Source organism: Magnolia sinica, chromosome 19 (genome assembly GCF_029962835.1).
Source record: "Magnolia sinica isolate HGM2019 chromosome 19, MsV1, whole genome shotgun sequence".
Taxonomy (NCBI): Eukaryota; Viridiplantae; Streptophyta; class Magnoliopsida; order Magnoliales; family Magnoliaceae; genus Magnolia; species Magnolia sinica.
This window is the reverse complement of record NC_080591.1, coordinates 1,891,818-1,914,745: the sequence shown is the minus strand read 5'-3', so window position 1 is coordinate 1,914,745 and position 22,928 is coordinate 1,891,818. Positions and strand designations below refer to the sequence as shown.

At 40.1% G+C, this 22,928-nt stretch overlaps 1 long non-coding RNA gene across 1 annotated transcript; it reads right to left on the bottom strand.

Moving 5' to 3' along the window:
* Positions 1-12,304: 12,304 nt before the first annotated feature.
* Positions 12,305-15,998, bottom strand: LOC131234880 (uncharacterized). Its single transcript, XR_009165824.1, has 3 exons — positions 15,836-15,998; positions 14,195-14,396; positions 12,305-12,954 (listed from the first exon to the last, which is right to left on the bottom strand). It is a non-coding gene; the product is annotated as an uncharacterized LOC131234880 (long non-coding RNA).
* Positions 15,999-22,928: the final 6,930 nt, after the last annotated feature.

Genomic DNA, 22,928 nt, shown 5'->3' with positions numbered 1-22,928 from the left:
ATTTTCTATGTTGTTAGACTCCCCTCTTCTCTTTCTGTACTTTTCTGTCCCAACTTTTTTTTTTTCATTTTCCTTCTCCACCTGATTTGAAAATAGAAAGGGAGTTCATATTTATTACTCTCCTTCCACTGATAGACAATTCACTTTCTAGGATAAAATGGTAAATTCAATAGAGCTATTGCATCAATCTTAGACTTTTTTTTTTTTTGGCACCATTTAAAAATTGGCAGTGACTCATCCACCTTACATATCAGATTGCTTTACAGCTATACACACCATCCAGATTGTGGATCTCATTGTTGATGGAGCATTTCTAAAATCAGACATTTCTAAATCACACTGATCAAGCAATCCTAACCATCCAATTAAAGGATATCATATGAATAGATGGTTAAAAATAAAAGTAAATGGTCCAAATTTGGAAGGACAAATCTGATGGTTAATGTTATCTTCTCAGTGAAGATTTTTTATTATGCACTTGTGCTCCATCCATAGATTTGGATGGTCTGGATTGCCATACAAGCATGCCATGTGTATGTCTAAAGTCTCACCACCATTTTATAAATGGTGCAAAACTAACACTTGACTCCCCTTGCTCAAGACCTGACAGATGACTTTTTTTTTTTCTTTTTAAATTTATGGGCAGTGAAAATTGTAATGATAGAGAAATTCCAAGTATCGCATGGTAGCTTATGCTGAAATTCAGACTACCACTATGAGAACTACGGATTTGCTTTTCAACACTAAACAGCTCCAAAACTTCTGCCTTTACTGCTAGAGACTGGATAAAATATATGAACACAATCCCCATCAAAATCTGCACCTAGGGGAGCACAAATAAGGGGATTGATCTTAACAGTATGGTCGTCATGCACATAGACAGAAAATGCTTGTAATGAATGTTTATGAGTACTAGGTGGCCTATTAATGAAAAAAATGTCTCCGTCCATAATCCGCCTATTTATGATTTGACCAACTTTCAAATCTGATTTAGTTTACTTTGATTCTCTTTTTTCCAATTCAGTTTTGAAAATTTTGAATGTTAGAGAAGTGCTACTGTGATTTGTCTGGATGTATTTAAGTGACTATTTTGTGTGTTCTCTACACCATAATGAAGGACCACAGCTGGTTACAGAAAGTTGTGAGGTGCATTGGACACAGAAGGCTGAAGGAGATCTAATAGTCCAATGCTCCTGAGCTTTCACAAAGACCATTTTTCAGTGAAGCTATCATCTAGAAATGCAATAATCATTTCAGCTTCGCTGAAATGACCAATTTGAAACTATCATAGTATTTGTATTGTGTGATCATTACTCCAAGTTTAACTAGAAAGGAATGTAATTGCAATTTGTACTCCATTATGAATAACACTAACCGTCGATACAGTTCAATCATTGCCACCTAATTGAACTAAACAATTGCAATCCAACTCAGGTGTGTTTCAAAATGCAGCGTAAAAGATGCATTTAGATCAATGGATTATTTCTAGCCTGGTGAACCTGTGATTAGCTCTGTTTTGAGCTTGTAGATTATCTTTGCATTAAGTCGATGAAACTCAATCAGGCCTTGAAAGATTTGAATTTTATTTTGTATTGTGACTTGAATAAAAGATATGATGTCATTGAGAAAACTCAAAAGCCACAACTCAGTTTTTCATTTTTTCTTTTTGCAGTGGCTATAAGTACATGCCTTATCAACTTTTGGCTTGCCACGTCATGATAGAGGTGAGTTTCTTGGCTGTTAACTGGTAGCTCTTTGTTGGAAAGTATTCTTCTTCATCATGGTTATCAAACAATTCCTGTTACAACAAAAGTGGCTGATGTGCCAGTCCATGTTGGCATTGAGTTGTAGTTTGACCACCAAGTGTGTCAGGTTTTTGGGTATCACTCTGTGATTAGAGTTCATAGAGAACCCACAGACATGTTATGGAGTCACAAATCATATGCCTGTTTTCAGTGACTAGTAGAAATGATGTCACATGATTTTCAGTTCAATTAGCAGGTGTATTACAGTGCAGAAACACTCAGTGTGCCAGTGGAGATGATAGAAGGGAAGTGTGAAGCCAGAAAGAAGCATGATCTTCCATCTCTGGATGACCCTGCAATCTTTGAGCATATCTTCTTCAGTGAATACATGTATGATCCTTCCAAATGTTGGGTTGTGTAGATAAAAGAGAAAGATGGCGATGATGTTAAGATGCAAGGACAAGGAAACAAGTGTGCATGGCTATGGAACTTGACTAGAAAGTAGGTGGTAAGGAAGTTGTCGAAATAGGAAGAAGACGATGATTTTTTGTATATTTGTTTATTATGTTAAACTTATATGTATTTATGCGTGAATAAGTGTGATGCGGATAAGATTGGTTGTGTTTGGATGAATGTACTTTTATGTTTGGATGGATTTTCTTGTTTGGGTTTAGATGGATGTGGATGTGAATGTGAATATGATGAAATATATTATATAACAGGTGTATATCAGGATGAATATGATGAAATATATTGTTAACAGCTGTATATCAGGAATTTTGAGCTAGAATAATTTTTTAAAAAGAGACTTTTAGCGACGAAAATTTTTGTAGCTAAAAGTTTTGTAATTTATTTTTAGCTGCGAAAATTTTTGCTACTAAAAGTCTTGTACAATTTTTTTAGTGACGAAAATTTTCGTCGCTAAAAGTAGAATAATTTTTTTAGTAGCGAAAATTTTCGCTGCTAGAAGTCTTGTACAGTTTTTTTAGCGACGAAAATTTTCGTCGATAAAAGTGGAACGATTTTTTAGGAGCGAAAAGGTTCGCTGCTAAAAGATTGTATAGTTTTTTCGCGACGAAAATTTTCGTCGCTAAAAAAACTGTACATGACTTTTAGCAGCGAAAATTTTCGCTGCTAAAAGTCTTGTACAGGTTTTTAGCGACGACAATTTTCGTCGCTAAAAGTTTTGTAATTTATTTTTAGCAGCGAAAATTTTTGTAGCTAAAAGTTTTGTAATTTATTTTTAGCAGCGAAAATTTTTGCTGTTAAAAGTTTTGTACAGTTTTTGTAGCGACGAAAATTTTCGTCGCTAAAAAGCTTGCATTTAGCGACGATTCGAATTCTTCGCTGATAAAACGCTTCGACGTCGGTCTTTTAGCGACGAAAACTTTCGTCGCTAAAACTTTTTAGCTACGAAAATTTGACGTTTAGCGACGAAAATTTTCGTCGCTAAAAGTGAGATTTCTTGTAGTGTGGGTTGGGTTGGGTTGAGCTGGGACATAGTTGGCCATAGCTTAGTGCCAACCCCTAAGCCCTAATCAAGCTGAAAAGAACTTAACCCTAGCTTGGACCTACATAATCATGGTTACTAACCCCTACAGGAAAATAAGTTAATTAAATGATCAAAGGTTCGAATTAGTACAATCTAAGAATTTTGTTTGTAGTTTCCTGCAAATTTCATAATCAGCTTGAATCTTTGAAATATATATAACCTAGTATCTAACAAGTATCTTTAAATTATCATGTGTTGAATGGGACCCACATCAGTGTATTTAAACTGACAAGGGGCTATTTAGAGCCCAAGACTAAATGGTAGTGAATTGCATTAGGTGGAATTATCATCATTATTGCACATTAATGATTATATGTTTTGAAATACCATGGTATTTTGATAATTCAATCCCACGATTTGGGATAAAATTCTCCCTTTGGAAAATAAAAAATAAAAATACATGGTGTGAAGTAAAAAGCTTGTGTTTGGTGGACCATGGAATTTTAATAAACTAATCAGATTTCATAACTCATGCTGATCATACGTATGCATATGCAACTCGATGGTCACATGGCTTGGCTCCATGGCTCAGTGTTAACAGACTCTATTTCAATACTGAGACTAGGGATCGAGTGCCCATGTGGTGTGGTTAGGTGGGTGAGTGTAGGGTGTGGGTGTGTGTATATATAATATAAAAAAATGGTCAATCGTCACACATAATTAAAGGGTGCATATGGATGGACGGTGTGGATAAAACACATTCATCAAGGTGGGCCCCATAGATATAGTGGATTTCGAAACCCATTAGAAATCTCACTCTCCTGCTAGGATAAGATGATATGATACCTGCATTAATTCAATCCTTATCATCATTTCCAAAATGTAAGATGAAATTTACAATGCACTAAATGCTAGGGTTGTACCAAATTAAACTCAAACACAATGAAAGATGGTTTAGACCTTAAATCAGATTACTTACACCATTAAGAGCTTTGCATCTAAGGCTGGCAATAGACCCCACATCTAAGGGCTAGGTCTAGTCTTGAAATCTAGGGCCAGTGTTCCAGGCAAGGCACATGCCTAATGATGAGTTGTTTGGCCCCAGTCCAATCTTCAAGTGAGCCACTGATGTATCAAATAATTAGAGCCTATTTTGAAAGATGTACTGTATTGCATTAGATGGAATTAACACCATTAGGGCATGTTTGGCCGGGCGCTGAATATGGTATTAGATGGGATTAGGAGGGTTATTGCACGCCATCCCATCCTGTCTGTTGTTTGGGATGGCGGGATGTGTTTCATCCGCCGCGCCCTCGTAAACACAGTCCAAGTTTCAGACAAATTCCACCAATCCCGGGATGCAAGTTTTCACCGCTATGTGGGGCCCACCGAGATATCAATGAGATATCCACTCCCTCTATCATTTTCATCAGCCTACATTCAGCCATGAATTTGTTTTGAGGCAGATATAAAACAATGAGTGGGGCACACCACAAGAAGCAATGGAGATGCAAACCCATCCATTTGTGATGGTCCAAACACACTACGGTATATCCCATGGGCTATTACAAACCCATGGGATCAATGGACAAATGCTGACACCATCATCATTACCTTAGAATCCATTCCATCCCTCCTAATCTCATGGGATCGGTGTAGCCAAACACGCCCTTATTAAACAATGATCATATGTTTGGAAATATTTTGGTATTTTGACAATCTAGTCCCATGTTTGGGATCAAATTCTTCTTAAAAAAACTCATTTGGTGGATGTTGAAATTATAATCAATGGTCAAAATTTCACAACTGATGTTGATCACCTGTATTTATGTGCAACTCGAGTGTCACGTGTAAATGACGCATATGGATGAATGGCATGGATAAAACACATGCATCAACATTGGGCCCATAAATGTAGTGGATTTCAAAATCCACTAGAAATCCCGTCAACTCACCTGCTAGGACTGGAAGTTTAAATACCTACATTAATCCAATTTGTCTATTGATTCCAAATGTCAAAAGGAATTTATATCCATCATATGCAATTCAATACCATGTGATTTTGCTTACCACATAGGCCCTTTCACACTACAAGTCCTTGTGGAGTAAGCTTATTCTATAAGTTATTTACTTTTGTGTAGAAGTCAGTTACATGATTAGTCACCTGCTTGTAAGTTATTGCCTTGTGGGGCCTGCCCACCATGTTGTGTGTATGATAATCAACCTGCACATTAAGTGGGACCTATCATGAAGATGGCATGCCAAAAAAATCAGACCTATTCAAAATTAGGTGGGCCACACCATAGAAAACAATGAATCATCACCCAACGTAGTGCCCAACGTGATGGTTTGATTGCTAGATTTATAGGGCATCCAACTTTCAAGGTTGGGAGGCCCTACTAGATGGGTTAGATGTCATACATACACCATAGTGGCCCCACGTGTGACCCTTGTAGAATAAGCTTGGTCCACCATGAACAACTTCTAGCCGAGTGAGCTTTGCTATGCCATGCATATGCGCAATAAAGCTTGTGTGCAGTGCACACTCCACAAGATCCAGCATGGCATAATAAGTCTGAGATCCAATCCATCCATCCCTATTATAGTAAGGTATTACCAAATTAAGTTTATAAGGTATTTGAGCACCATAACTGAAGTTTCTCCCTAAACCCTGATTTCTCATTATTAATAAGTTCATGAGAGAGAGAGAGAGAGAGAGAGAGAGAGAGGCGAATATTAGAAGAGTGAGCCTTTGGATGCCCAAACCCCCTGGCGGTTACCACTCACTGAGAGTTAGAGAGAGAGAGCTTCTACTCCTTTTTCCTGCCCCAACACATCTACTTCTACGTGTTTGTCTCTGTTGGTGTGGCTCTAGCCTTGATATGTGGTTTTTGTGCGTAGTCTTTTATTCTCTTATCATATAAAATAAATTTAAGAGAAAATCATGTATTTTGAAGGTAAGACATCAGCAATGCAACAACATTAAACAGTGGTGATAAAAAAGTATAGCCAAATCTGACATCTGATCGGTTTTTAAACTGCTTGTAAAAACTTGCTCATGATTTATATGGCCTAATCTATCAACCAGTGTAAATTTCCAGTGACCCATTAAAAGGAAGAAGAGCAACAATGATTTCATCGTTCACGTATTTAAAAACCACCAAACACATTAAAAGCACCGGTATAACTAAATAGAGGGCCCAAAAACATAATCACATACACAATTTTTGCACAAAAATACATTAAAGCTTATAATATTTTAATTTATACAATTTATACATTACAATTTGGATTTTAATTCAGAAAACATGTCCACTTGGTAATTCTACCTTTTCATCTTACAATTAATTTTTGCTTTGAATTGTCTGTTACTTGCAGCTCACATGGCAGAAAATTCACCGTTTTGTCATCGCACCCACACTTCCCACAGCTGCATTTCCTCCCATGCAAGGATCCATGATCACCAACATGGACAGTACAATCAAATATCTAGACCGTCCATTCATCCCGTCCCAACCTTTGCAGCCAACAATACAAAACTCTCACGGATCAGACTATCCTAGCCATTCGATTGATCGCTTGAAGACTAGACAGCTGAAATCATTCAAAGAAAATAAGTTCATTCATCAACTCAAATCTTCCATTTCGGTTTATGCTTCTAAGAAACTACTTGGATAGAATGATCCTAACCGTCTGATCTACAGTTCGGGTTATTACATAAATTGGCCGGTGATCAATCATGTGATTAGGACAGTCGGATATGCGTGGTTTCGTACAGTTTTTGAACGGTTGGATGGTCCAAATCGCTGACTGAACTGTATACTCGTCCATTGCAACTAGATGTAACATAGAGGGGTCTATAACCATTGTTGTAAGGGAATCATTGATACTCCGGCAGTGTATCATGCTTGATACACAGGCACTTAAAAAATAAACCAACTAGATTGTGGAAATCACCGCTGCTGATTGACAGTCCTATCAGATTAGTTGAGCAATTCTAACCACTTATGCATGGACCCCTGTTAAAATGGGAACATAAGATTGTAATTTTTAACCATCCAATAAATGTAAAGCAACCTAATGGTCTGATAATCAAATAAGCCTCACTTTTAGTTCATGATAGATATGAACTCGAACCATGATTAGGATATCTCAATGTCATGTATGCAATTTCTAAGTGCCTGTGCTTGTGTATCATCCATCACAATCTGCCAGAGTATCAAGATTGTTCTCTTTAGCTAGCCTGCGACCGCACTGTTGGGACTTGGGTTTATATCATTTGCCATACCCCATTCGTGGGTCCGGTAGAAAATGGGCCAAGACCAGTTTAGCCCACACAACCACCATAAGTGTGAACACAGGATGTGTGCATGCGGAGAGTGCAGTACAATGCCCCATAAGTTCCCTGACCCTGGCTGACGGCATTCTAGTATTTACCCTTGGGCGACGTCGAACGAGCCTGACCTGCTTGCCGGACTGACTCAGCAGAGAATCAAGCTCACCTGGATCTTATCTTTTCCTATGCCACCCAATCCTAGATGTGGACCATCAAGATGGATCGTTTGAGAAAAGTGACCCAGATAGACTTTGTCAGGGTCTTTGAGGGGCTCTACATCACATGCCATCGCATCAACAACGGTGGCCCAGCTAGAGATGGCAAGAAAGGCATAGCTAAATCTGGTCATGGCCTGGCCTCATCTTTATAAGGTAGGAAGCCGGAAACTGACAGCTGCATGGATAATGCACCGGCTATGGTGGACTAGTGGCACGGCATAATGACAGCTAAGAGGAGCTAGTCACTTTGAAAGTAACGCCATGCACACGGCATACGGTACGCGTGTTAGAGATGCCGGAGAAGTGTCGGCCAGCAATGCGACCCACTAAGGCCCACGAAAATCTGAGATGGGCCAACCTAGACCCAGACTGCTTTCTGTTGGATTCAGGTGAGGCCAATGGTCTGAGCCATGTTTAGGGTATTTAGTCCCGGTAACTAATCAGGATGGCCCAGGGCTTGTGCCACCTAAAGGCCCCATGCCTGACTTACTTATATGAGCCTTATTTACCGTATACTATACTGGGCCTATCCTTGCATGAGGCTATATAGCTTATAATTTAGGAGAATTATAATGGTTGAGATTTAACAGGACATTAAAAGAATGTATTTTAGAAAGAAAAAAATAAAAATAAAAAAATTTGAGAATTTTGATGCTTATTAATAAATGGCTCAGATTTTGTTCATGTTAGCAGTATTGATTATTAGAATTTGCTAGGAACTTAATATAGCCTCTCCTTTTCTTTGTGTATAAGATTTTTAGAGCTGTACACGAGCAGACTAAGGCTCGAGTACTCGCTCGACTCGACTTGGAATACTCGACTCGTACTCAACTCGTGTGATTTTGAGCTGAGTACGAGCGGGTTTATAAGGCTCGTTTAGAAAACGAGTAGAGTACGAGTTGAGAAGTACTCGACTCGTACTCGACTTGTGTACTCGTATATATAACTCGCTTTTAAAAAAAAAACCCTACTCGTTTGGGTCGTTTTCAAACAGCGCCCGTTCAAAAACGAAAACCCCCTTCTCTCTCTCTCTCTCTCTCTCTCTCTCTCTCTCTCTCTCCCCCAGCGACCGGCCGGCCGTCCCTCTTCTTCCCTCTCTCTCTCTCTCACTCCTCCCCTGTCCCCTGTCCGGCCGTCCCTCTTCTTCCCTCTCTCTCTCTCGTCCCTGTGGCCTGTCCGGTGCCCTGCACCGCTGGTCCGCTGCACGCAAAGGGTGGAGATACTCGTCCGTCGTCCCTGCCCTGCACGCTCGTCCCTGCCCTACTCATCCGTTGTCCTTGCCCTTCACGCTCGTCCCTACCCTACTCGTCCGCAAAGAGTATGAGTCCCTAATCCTTATCCATACTTTCTTTTTCTTTTTATTATTGTATGCCTAATGTGATTCAAATCTTTCCAATTTTTTACCATGAGAAAGGCCCACAATTTGTCCATTTTGGACAGCGAGGATGGCCTTAAATCTGTCCAATTTTTGGACTGTTAGACGGCCTACAAATTTGTCCAAAATATGGACTTTGGATGGCCTTAAATCTGACCAATTTCTGCTCGTACTCGAACTCGCCTCGAAAACTTGGACTCGACTCGACTCGTTATCTACTCGTAATCGGCTTGTACTCGGGCGAGTAGAGTACGAGCAGGGAGTCCATGCTCATTGGCCGAGTAGAGTCGAGTACGAGTACGACTCGGGCATTAAGAGCCGAGTACGAGTAGTGCGATACTCGGCTCGACTCGACTCGTGTACATGGCGTAGATTTTGCTCACGTTAGCGGTATTGATTATTAGAATTTGCCAGGAACTTAATATAGCCTCTCCTCTTCTTTGTGTGTAACTCTGCATGTGGTCTGTACTGGAAAGGTTCTGTAGGCTTATAATCAATTCCATGCATATGCTATAACATGATATATATATATATATATATATAGCATGTTATAACATAAGAAAAGGTAACCATATATGGATCTCCCACCGTTAAAATTGTGAGTGCTCTCACAGCCTTGCTTGTACACAAAATTTAGAAAGTTGGGTAATTTTATTCCATCTATTTTTCTCTTTTGTGTGTAGCCCACGTGAAGAGTGGACCAGCCGATTTTTCGGGTCAGACCATATCTGGAATGGAACTTGCATAATTGATAGCAAGGATCCCATAATGTATGTTGATTTTGCATGCTGACTCTCAATGCCAAATATAGATCCCTGGCCACCCTTTATAGTTTCCATTTAACAAAGCCTTGTAAGAATTGTTATCTGAGAACCGAGCCACTCATCAGGTTGGGCCACAGAGAAGCATGCCTGGCACAAAACTCAGGTTGATCCACCCATCCGGTACATGCACGAGTAAAGAAAAAAGTAGATATGGTAGCCCACATTTTTTAATTGGCCATGCTGATTTTCTGGACTAGAGCACTCGACATGTTGTATGTAAGTGTGAGATCCGGTCCATTCATATCCAGGTCCTGATAAATGGACAGCTAAGTGTACTCGGTCAATATTCTCGATGAGCGTTTAATTTGTAAATTGTGACTCACTTAATTTGTAAATCTACAAAGTTTTTTTTTTTTTTTTTAACAGTAAATCTACGCCATGGGCCCTACTTTTTTACTGTCTATATTCTTTGTTAGTAATAGCCTATTGATTTTAACTTTAAGGGTAATTTTCTCAATAGTAAGATTTTCTTTTAAATTATATCTTGCAGCCAGGGCATATGTTATAAAAGGTAAAGAGATGGTTCTCATTAAAGCTTAGAAAGGTCTTCTCTATTACCAGTACATGTGAGAGGAGAGAAGACTATGTACCGGAAAGATTAAGAACAAGGGTGAGATGATCTTCCCAAAAGGTTTTCTTGCTTGTTTGAAAATGGTGAGATGATTTTTCCAAAAATTCTCTTGATATATTAGAAAAGATGAAAAATATTCCTTATTTGTTAGTTGTATTTAAGCATTGTCTCTCTCATATCTTGTGCTCTCCTTATTTGTCAGTAAAATAATTTGTAAGAGTTTGCCTCCGATTGTAATCATGTTGTAATGAACCACGTATATCTTGTGTATCTTTCTCTACTAATTGTTGTTTATATCCAAATCTAATTCTTGTTAGGTTTTGAATAGAAATTCTTAAGCACCTAGGTGTGTAAGAGTACCAAGAAAATAAGTTATTGCTTATTAGACCTATTGGACACTTGCAACAAGGATCAATTCAAACCTCTAGACCAGAAAATTCATCAAGCATGAGTTTTGATAGATTTATGTCTGTTAGTTTTAACTAATTGTTAGGGATAAGGATGTATGATGAGTTCAAGCTCTTAATATAGTGTGATTTGGCCTGCCTCATGGAGCCAATTGGAATGGCTCACATGTGGGTATTTTTGGTATTATACATTAAGATGCAAACAAGGTCCATATGATCCAATAAGAGATTTATAGTCTCCTAACCATACTCTTAGCGATAAGATCTAATAGATCGAACCATCTATCTGGTGGTTTTTCCATTGGTACTAGCTAGTATTCCAAAGGTTCCAAATTATTTTGCAGGTGTTTTCAACTGTTAATATTTTATTTTAACTGGTAAAATGTTTTCCCCATATATGACAATAATTCCAATAGTTGAGATCTTATGATCTGTCACTTGCATTTGTATGAAATTTAGATTGAGGTGGAAAATCACGTAGGATGGAGCATCATAACTAGTGTCTCTCTCTAGACGATAATTCCTCAAGAATATAATCAATTTTAAAGGGAGAGAAGCACAAGAAGAGCAACTTTGAATGCCCAAACTCACTTGGCATTGCACTCTATAAGAAGGAGAGTTAAAGAGAGAAAAGTGAGAGGAGAAAGAGATTGATTTTCTTCATAATGCCCACACTGTGTTGCCCATTGTGCATATGTCTCTCTTAGCATGGCCATAGCCTTGCTATGGGATTTTTTTGCATAAACTTTCCTCTTCTCCTTATCTAGGATAGGCATGAGAGAACCTTCCATTTTGGAAGTTAGATATTGATCATCCAACAATATTCAATTGTGCAGATAACTAATTGTAAAAACTTGAAGATATCTAAATGGAGATCCATATGACATAATCTATTAACCGGTGTGAAAATTTACTAACAATCCTTTTTCTTTTTTTTTTAAAGGAAAAAAGAAGGGGAAGAATGGGCCATCCACATCGATGATTTGATTTGATTGTCCACATTTAAAAAACCAGATGATTTGATTTGATTGTCCGCATTTAAAAAACCAGCACGCATGCTAAGAGCATCAGTGGGTTCAAGTCCTTATAACCTCAGTGGTAGACTCTGAGGAGTTTCAACATGAGGTCTTGGGTTCGATACCCATAGGTGGTGAAATCCCACTACGGCATGCATGGGTGTGTGTGACGGGTGCGTGTGTTTATAAAAAATAAAAAATAAAAATAAAAATTTAAAAATTTAAAAAAAAGAAAAAAAAGATAAGAGGGCCCGATAACATAGTCACATACATAACTTATGCACAAGAATATATTAACGCTTGTAATAATTTAAATATATTAAAATTTATACATTGCGATTTGGATTGTAATTCATAAAATGTGTCCACTCAGGATATTCTACCTTCTCATATTATTAGTATTTTTTGCTTTGAATTGTCTGTTGCTTGCGGTTGTATCCTTCCATGCTCCAATTGGATGATACATGTTGCATGCAATTTATATGCACTGGCTGCACCAGATACATGCTGTCGACTGATGATAACAGAGGCCTAAAAACTCCCTGTTATTGGACTCACAATCACAGGCTGAAAAATTCCTATATTTGGTTTCATTGGCATCCATGCTCCTCACCAACTGCATTTGATCCTCTCATGCAACGATTCATGAGGCGTGCAAGATCATACAGATTGTGCGTCGATGGTACGAAGGATGCCGTGCAGAAGAACCCCATCTTCAGATTGCCTGAGTTTCTAACCGCCTTCTGCAACTTTGCCGGCGAGAGTAGGAAATTTCACCCTGATAAGCACAGCCTTTCATTTCAGTATACCTTTGCTGGTGAGCATGATATTAACCTCCCTGGATAGGATACTCGGTTTTTCATTTTGTACAAAAGTGGGGCCCTGTGTTCGATCTGGATCATCCAGACCGTTGGGTCCTCCACACTAGATGGACCATTCCCCAGAAATTTCCTTGGTGAACAATCCCAACCTTTCAATTCATTGCCAGAAAGTGCATTGTTAAGAGGAGAAATACAGCAACAGATCTTCTGAACGGGAAAAGGCTCAAGATCTGTGGGTGGGATGTTCCAATATGCGAAATTCTGCGGAATGGCCCTTCCATGGTGGGGCCAACAGACCAATGGTCCTGATTGCCGAACAATGGGCCGCATGGCCAGAAATGGGCACGCTTTTAGAAACTGGTATACTCTGCAAACTACTACTTGTACAGCATGATAATGTTACAAAATCAATTAAGGTGGGTCGCACCTAAATTGACTAGACGGCCCAGCTTGGATCGCTTGTGGCCCACAAAATGATCTAATTTAAATGGATTGCAAGTGGCAATCATCACAGTTGATTCGATGATTAGGATCGATTTATCGATCACGGCTTCTTTGGGTTCATGCAATCAAAGGTGGGCCACCAGGTCCCCGGCAGTTGTAGAGGATTGTCCATGGGTGCGTCCTGATCAGTAAAATCGGGCCAACGATTTAGTGATCAAAACCGTTGATCCACTGGGCCCCACCGTGGATGGGCTGTATGCTGAAATTTTTCCCTCAGTCAGTTGCCTCTGAACCGAGTGTTCCTCTCAGAAAATGGAGCCCATCAGAACAAGGGCCCGGATTACCACACTGTGGGACGGGACTTGCCTATAACCTGCTGTAACCCAAATCTCTGTGGGGCCCAGTATCATGTTTATGTTATATCGGCTCCCTCCATCTGTCTCTTCAGCTCATTTTAGATTATAAGCCCAAACACGAGGGAGATCCAAAATTCAATTAGTGGGCTACACGAGTGAGGATTCAACGCCCACCTTTGAAACCTTAGTGGGACCACTGAAGTTTTGAACTGGGGTTCCCTTCAACCATGTGAGGATCACCTTATAAACGAGTTGGATGATAGTGTCAACGGTGGGTGTTTCCATCTAGCCCTTTTGACTCACGTAGACACTAGTTGTCGTTGTTTTTATCGCTGACTCAGTGAGTTGACTCACAAAGTCAAGGTATTGTTATATCATATTTGGGTCCATGTGAGTTTTGGATCTCCCTCCCTTGTGTTTGGGCTCGCGTACTAAAACAAGCTGAGGAAATGGATGGACGGAGTGGATATAACACAAAAGTTGTGGTGGGGCCCATTAAGCTTCGGGTTACAGGGGAGCCATGCAATCCCGGAGTACAGGCAAGTCGCGTCCTTGGATATCAGAGGCGTTATATGGTGTAATATTTCACCTTGGTTTATCCATCTGCAGCTCAGTGCCGAGTTGTTGGATGCAGACTTCCAATGACTGAAGTACGATGCTGAGTACGTCAAAGACTGTGAAAGCTTCCTGGGGAACAACAGGATCCTGACGCGGAGTGGAAGGCACTTCGGTGTGGACCCGCAGCACCTGAGGATGAACATGCTCGACAGAGATGGGATCGTACTTAATTCCTACATGTACGGATTATCAACGATGGGATCATCAGATCAATGGTCTGGATAAATCAGTTATGGGCCTCACATGTACGGATTAGGTGCACCTGGCCCATGGAGAAAGCATCTTGTCTATTAAAATTATGATCAGAGCGAAACTTTAAAAGAGGTATATATATATATATGGTCGGTGCTATATGGGCCCCACCATGATGTATGTGTATCATCCATTTTTACATATGATTTTAGGGCTTAGATCCCAAAAATTAGAGGGATATAAATCTCAGGTGGACCACGCCACAGGAAAACAATAGTGATTGGATATCCACCATTAAAATCCTCCTAAGGCCCACTGTACTGTTTATTTGACATCTAATCTGTTGATTAGGTCATACAGACCCAGATGAAGGGAAAAAACAAAGATGAGCTTGATCCAAAACTTTTGTGGCCCCCAAAAAGTTTGTAATGGTCGACGTTCATTCAAAACTGTTCCTGTAATGTGGTCCACTTGAGATTGGGATATATCTCATTTTTTGGCAGTGCTATAAAATGATCTAGAAAAATAGATGGACGGCATGGATGAAACACATACATTATGTTGGGGTCCACAGAGCACCGACCATCAGCCATTGGCTGGTGGCAGGGGAGTGGCCAATCCGTTCCCATGGTAAAATGCTCACTGCATCAACATGTGTCTTTCGCTTTGTACGAGTGGGCCCCACGGTGCAGTGATCATAACCGTTGGCAAGATGTGTCCTGCGGTAAGAACTTTCGAAGTTCCTGACTGGAGAGTATATTTATGGATATCCAAACCATTCAAATGGGGGACATAATCTGTCTGGTGTATATCTCCACTGCCCATCATGTGGAGATACCTTTGATGTGGACCGTCCATCATATCAGCCTACCTCTAATATGGGCTGTCCATCAGGAGGGACCCACCTTGGATATGGGCCACTCATCATTAGGCCGACCTTTGATGTGGACTGTCCATTATATGGGACCCACCTTGATGTGGATCATCCATCATGTGGGGCCATCATTATTAATTGCCCATCACATGGAGCCCACCATTTATGTGGGTTGCCCATCATGTGGGCCCCACCTTCAACGGCCTAGATCACAGTGGCGTTTGTCCAGTATAAAACCAACCTCACCACAAGCTTGTAATGATCATGTAATTGGATAAAGCTTGCACGATAATGCTCCTCTTTCACTTTTATGGAAAAGACAGTATTCAAATTCCAAATTTAATGATAATTTTAGAAAACAATAGAGCAATAATTTAAAAAAATAAAAATAAATAAATAAATAAAATCAGATGCTGCATTAGAAATGTCTAACCCTAAGATCGTTGGCCTATAAAATGGACGGTCAAGATTGCTAATAAAAGAACTGTCCATTTGAACCATCTATTTGTTAGGACTTATCATGAATTGAAAGAAATGCATACTTACAGTAAATGGTAAGCATCCTTCTCTGCTGTGAGCAAAGGTCGGCCTTCTTTTCCAACACCACACATTCCAATAGATTGATTATTGAGCCGCTTTCCTGTGGCTAGATGGCCTAAAGAACTACCTAAGGAGTTAGACCATGGCTCTATATCATGTGCCATGCCGATAATGGCACCTAGGAAAAACTCAGAGGATAGCTTGCATCATGTGCCATGCCGATAATGGCACCTAGGAAAAACTCAGAGGATAGCTTGCATCAAGAAGAACCCTATCTTATATAGAGCAAGCACTCGAAACCGACTCCTGTGCATTAATGGTGGCGGAGATATCAATGGAATCGTTTCAATAAGGAAAAGGCATGCACAAAGTATTTTGGACACGTGCCTAACTAAATCGTTACTAACAATGAATGAACCCATTTCAGGTAGCACGTAGGGGTGGCAACGGGCTGGCTTGGGCTAGATTGGGCTGGGGTGGAGCCATGGTCGGCCATTGCTTAGCACCAACCACTGAGCCCTAATCAAGCTGAAAAGGCCTCATCGCTCGCTTGGACCTTAATAATTAAGTTTACTAACACTTACAGGGAAGTGAGTTAAATGATCTCAACAGTTTGAATTAGTTTAATTTAAGAATTTTGTTTGTGCTTTCCTACAAATTTCCATGCATCATCAGTTTTGAATCATTGAAATATGACCTAGTATCCAACAAGTATCTTTAAACCATGTGTTGAATGGGACCCAACGCAAGTGTATTTAAAATGGGTAGGGGCTGTTTGGAACGCAGGGCTAAATGGTATTAGATTGCATTAAGTGAAATTAACATTATTAATGCACAATGATAATATGTTTATAAATGCTACGATATTTTGATCATTCAATCCTATGTTTGACATAAAATTCTTCATTCGGAAAACATGAAGTAAAACCTATGTTTGGTGGGCCATGAAGTTGTAATAAATAGATCAGATGTCACAATTGATGCCGGTCATACATATGCATATGCATCAATTCAATCATTTTCATCTTTTTCAAATGTTAAGTGAAATTTACAGTGGACCAAATGGAATTCTATATAACTAAATCTTAATTCCATCTTTTACACCTTTCAGAATTATATCAAATTAAGCTCAAATGGAACGAAACATAGTTTAGACATTAAATCAGATTACTCGGGCAGTCAAGATCTTTACATCTAGAGCTGGCAGAGGACCCCAGATTTTAGGCAGCCTGACCTTGGAGGGCCAGGGTGTGAGACCCTAAACTTGGCATGAGGGCTGAGTCTAGTCTTGAAATCTAGGCCTAGTGTCTAAGGCTTGGTTCATGCCAAATTATGAATCAGTTAGCCCCAGCCCCAGTCCAATCTTGATCAGTAGTGAGCCACTGAGTTGTTTGGTGCAGCGTTCGCATGGCTGAAGTGGAAGCGGATTGGCTGGTGTACCACACATTACTAATCTCAGTGGTGTGTAGGTGGCATGCAAATAGGAGCACCTGAGGTCCTCAGCCCAACACCGCATGGAAATCAAAGTCTCGTGGCCCACAATGTTGCATTTATTATATCCACACAATGTTGTATTTATTATATCCACACTGATTCATCCATTTGGCAAGATTATTTTAGAGCATAAGCTTAAAAATGAGTTATATCCAAAGTTTAAATGGACCACATCACGAATCACAAGGGGAACAATGATTTCTTTGGTAAAGCATTTGCGGGGTTTATTATCTTAATTTATTCATAAGGTTACATAGACATAGATAAACGGAAAAATCAAATATCAGATTGATCCAATACTTCTGTGAACTCATGAAGGTTTCAATGATAGACGTTTAGTCTCTCACTGCTTTATGCAGTGTGGCCCACTTGATTTTTGGATGTCTTATTTTTGGGCTCAAGCCTTGCAACATGTCTGTGACCCCATGAACGTTCAATCTCTCATTGCTTTATGTAGTGTGGTCTAATTGATCTTTGGATTAATCTTATTTTTGAGCTCAAGCCTTGCAACATTCTGGACAGTTTGACATAACAAATACCTTGTGGTGGGCGCCACAGAACTTTGTGACGTTTACCACCAGTGCGTGGTACACCAGCCAATCCACTTACGGATGAAGTGCAAGGATGATGCCGAAGACTGTGAAAGCTTCCCGAGGAGCAACAGGATCCTGACGCAGAGCGGCAGACACTCCCGCGTGAACTCACAGTATGTGACGCTGAGCATACCGGACGAGGATGAGTCCATATCATATGCCTAATGTATGGATTATCCATGATGGTTGTCATTAGATCAATGACCTGGATAAACCAATTATGGACTCACAAGAGTGGATTAGGGAACTCTAATAGGGGCCAAGTCATTTTCAGAGTTTGGAGAGGAGAAAATGAGGGATTTTAAAATTATAAGTGCATCGTTCTATTGTACTTTTCACTTGTATAGTGATTGCTCGTAGTTTTGGAACGTGGTTTTTTTCTGCTAGAGATTTTCCTTGTAAAATCCGTATGTACTTATGCATGCTTTATTGGCATTTGCTTATTGCTGTGAGTTCTAAATTTGGCCGAGTTTACTTCTCCAGTTCTGGTGGGCACAACCTATCTAGAATATATCTCCAAAATAACATTGATCAAGCAATCCAAACCATGGGTCCTTAAAGAGTTAGTGGTCCAACTTCGAAAGGGCAATCAGATGGTTATCATCAGCTTCTTAGTATAATTTTTGGCAATTTGGACGGTCTGAATTCCTGTAAATCATCCACCCTACATGAGGCATGTAAGTTGGTCAATCTAGACTGTCCATATTGTGACCCGCAAGGTTGATGACAAAGCTCGAAAACAATGCTCTGCAGATGTTCCGAACCAATCCAATCCATGGCTATAAAGTGGATCTTTAGAAACAAGATTGGATGGGCCCCAACAGCCAAAAACTTAGCCCATTGGTGACCTATAAGGCTCAACGAGCGACTCGCTCGGCAACTCATCTGAGTCGAATTGATTAAGTTGAGTCCATTACAGTTTGGCACCACAACTCAGCCGTGGAAATATACCTGACTCGGCGGATTCGCGTGAATCACACCTTGACTAGGTGAAGTCCTGACCGACTCAGGACAGTATCGTCGAGTCTTCCATCCATGCACATTGGAAGAATTACATAAGCCTCACTCGAGGTGAGATAAGCATTCTATCCGATCTACCATTAACTCCAGAAAAATGGGGCCGATGGAGTGGTGATCTTATCCAGACTATTGGTCTGATGCCTTTCAACGGCCTAGATCACCTAAGCGTGTCCAAATGAAACCAACCTCATTATAATTGAATTAAGCTTGCACAATAATGCTCCTCTTTCACTTTTATGGAAAAGATATTATTCAAATTCAATAAGCTTGCACAATAATGCTCCTCTTTCACTTTTATGGAAAAGATATTATTCAAATTCAATCTTTAATGATAATTTTAGAAAACAATAGGGGTATTAATTTTTTAAAAATGGTAGTCTTGTGAGCCGAGGTCTTCTTGAGGGTTCTTGTTTTCTTCATATATTGGGTTCCTTGATTTTTGTTTTCCCTGAGTCTCTAAGGATTGGGCTGGGTTCCGCTCTGTTCTATTTTCTTCTAGCTTATTTTCTCTGTATTTTATTTTATTTTTCCCGTTTGGTTTCTTGCTGTGTTTTCTTTAATAATATTCTTACCTTTTAAAATACCAACTGAAATGCAAGAACACCCATCACTATTATAAGAAAACATAGAAATAGGATATGAACCCATAGCTAACTTCCATTAGACAGTGACACAACATAGATACGATTGTCATTATTTTATGTCATTGATATTATTGTATGGTAAAGCATGTTAGGATTTGGTATGTGGAATCACATAGATATGGATCTAGGATAGCAATCTAATGGCATTAAGCAAACACAAGAGAACACAGATTTAACATGGAAAACTCTTTCAAGAAAAACCACGGTACAAAGCGACAAAATTCCATTATAAAAATAAAAATTATAAAGAGAAAGGACTTACTCGATTCGAACAACCTCGAATCTCACCATTGCTACATCCTTTAGAAACACTAAAACCCTTTTAGGAACCTTTAGAATACCTTTAGGAAGCCTTAGCATACCTGAGAATGGCCCTACAAATTCCTATTTATAGATGAGGTAACCTCACTTACGCACCTCCCTAAAAACTACTTCAAATTTACGCAGTCCGCACACAAACCGCACTTCGTCTGCGTAACCCTTGACTAGTCAAGCCAGGGCTTCGACTGATCGAAGGACCCCTTCGACTGGTCGAGCTTCCCGGAATTTCCAAATACATCGTTGCTGGACTTTGAGTCGAACAGGCTTCGACCAATCGAAGGGACTACGACTAGTCAAGCCAGTCCCTCAACCGGTCGAGCATCACGGACAAAAGATTTAAGACATCTTCCAACAACAATATTCACCGTGTCTTAAATCTTCAATCATGTAGCTTTTTGACCTCTTCTCTTATCTACACATCGCATCATAGTTTCTCGTACATACTCTATCCTTCTTTTACATCATCGCCAAGCACAAAGAAGTTGCGCAGAACTTGAACTTCTCTGCAGAAACGACCTTGGTGATCATGTCTTTCAGATTTATGCTGGTATGAATCTTCTCCAGTGTTAAGCCTCCTTCCTCAAGCACCTGTTGGATAACATGGACATCCAACTAATTGCTCCACCCGCTAGTACAAATGAGTAACCTGAAGTCAACTTTCTATTATCCACACTGCCTGTATAATCTGAATCCACATACTCTTCCAACTTTGTTCATGTCTTCTCAAAAGTTAAGGCGTAATCTTCTTACCATCTCACCGCTATCCAATATTGATTGTCGGGGTATTTGCTCACAACACCGATAGCCTATGAAATAACCAGTCTAATACAAACCATGACATGCACTGCCAACCGCATTCGAATAAGGCTCATAAGACATTTCATGCTTTTCCTCATCTATTTGGGAATATGTCTTGAGGAAAACTTGAGGAGAGACGCGTAGAGAACGCTCTCCGGCTTTGCCTGGTCCATCACATACTTGATCAATACCTACATAAGGTATTCTACCTGTGATTACTAAAACCTACTCCCCTTTCAGTCTCAATGCCGAGAACCATCTTTTCAGCCCCTCAATCCTTCATCCTCAATGTCCCACTTAACCGAGTCTTCATTACATTGATTTCAGATATGTCATAATTGGCAATCTACATGTCATCAACATATAATTCCTGACTCACCATCAAGGAATCAAACCATTGCCTAGGCGACAGGTCGTACCACAACGTCCTGCAAACTCTTTTTCTCAACCCCTTTAACTTCAAAGCGTTCTGGTTACTTCATATAGATATGCCCTTCCAATTTCTCGTGTAAAAGTGCAAACTCTACATCCATCCTTTTCAGCTCAAGATCACATTGGCTAAACAGCATCAATCACGAATCTAATAGACACCTATTATACCGTCGACGCGAATATCTTTGAGAAGTCGATCCCTTCTCTCTGAGCATGACCCTTCACTACCAACCTCGCTCTGTATCTATATTGTATCCTCCTAAAGATCCACCTCATCTAACCGCTTCCCGGCCCACTAGAAGCTCCACCAACACCCATACGTCGATCTGGTATAACGAGTCCATCACATCGTACATAGTCACCTTCCACTTATCAGCACCAGGCTCACCTAAAGCCATATGAATAGAAAATGGATCCCCTGCGATATTAGAGTCGTTCATGTATCTCGCCAATATCTTGTGATTACGCTGTTTGATTCTTCTCACATATGGCTTCTCCACCTGCTCCGTATCTCTGTCTGCGTGTCACATCCTTCCTGCCCTGCTTGCTCATGTGGTCATGCCTAGCATGCCACTTACGTGCAGAGGTGGAATCCACTATAGCCACTGCAGCTCCACCTGTTGAAGTGTTCCCAATCAACCTGTAAAGATTACCGAGTCGTTGCGCTTTCATGATTACCCGTGCCCCATTGAATACTTTAAGAGAACCATCAATACTTGTGAACTTGCAACCCATTGCCTCAAGTACACCAAGAGAAATCATATTCTTCTTCATGTTAGGAATGTGCCTCACATCAGTCAGGGTACGCTCTGTCCCATCAAACATCTTGATGCGCACCGTACCAACAGCCACAACATTACAGGCAATGTCATTACCCATAAACACCTGTCCACCATCGCACCCCTGTAGCTGGCAAACCAACTCCGATGATAAGTTATGTGAAAAGATGCCTCTGTGTCTAGAATCCACTCATCCTTACAATCATCGTAAAAGTGTCTGATCGTAGACACAGACAAAACATCACCATCACATCCATTCGATCCATTTGACATGGCAGCATTGGCCTCCCTATATGAAGCCTCAAATTCTTCTCTCTTAGATTTAGGACTTGTACAATCCTTCTTCATATGTCCTTCCATCCCACAATTCCAGCATTTTAACTTTCCTTTGCCCTTACCTTGGATTTGAATCTTGACCTCAAAGACTCCATATCTTGCTCAAAATTCCTGCCCCTCGTAAACAGTGCATTAGAAGATGTCCACATGTCATCGTTAAGCTTTCTCATGGCCTTCCCTTGAATGGCTAAGATAACGGTGTCGACACTCAGGGTTTTATTCGTGGTGCACACTATGTCCTTGAATGACTTATACGACGCTGGAAGAGAATTCAGTAACATACATGCTTGTTCTTCATCTCTCATCACTTTCTCCATATCCAGCAATCTGCAAACCAATTTATTAAAGTTGCTGATGTGAGCCCCCAGATTTCCACCCTCTGCCATCTTGAAGTTATACCACTGTCACTTCAATTGTAGACGATTTTCAGATACTTTTTTCGCATAGACATCCTCTAACTTCGCCCACAACTTAGTCGTAGTTTTCTCCCTCATGACATTGTAGAGAACTTCATCTTTGAGACATAAATAAATCGATGATAAAGCCTTCTTATCAAGAGTATTCTAATCATCATCAGTCATAGTAGACTTTCGCTCCTCAAGAGCACCATCTTCGCCTTACTTGATTAAGGAACTAATCATCTTGATCTTCCATAACTCAAAATTATTTTTCCCTGAGTACT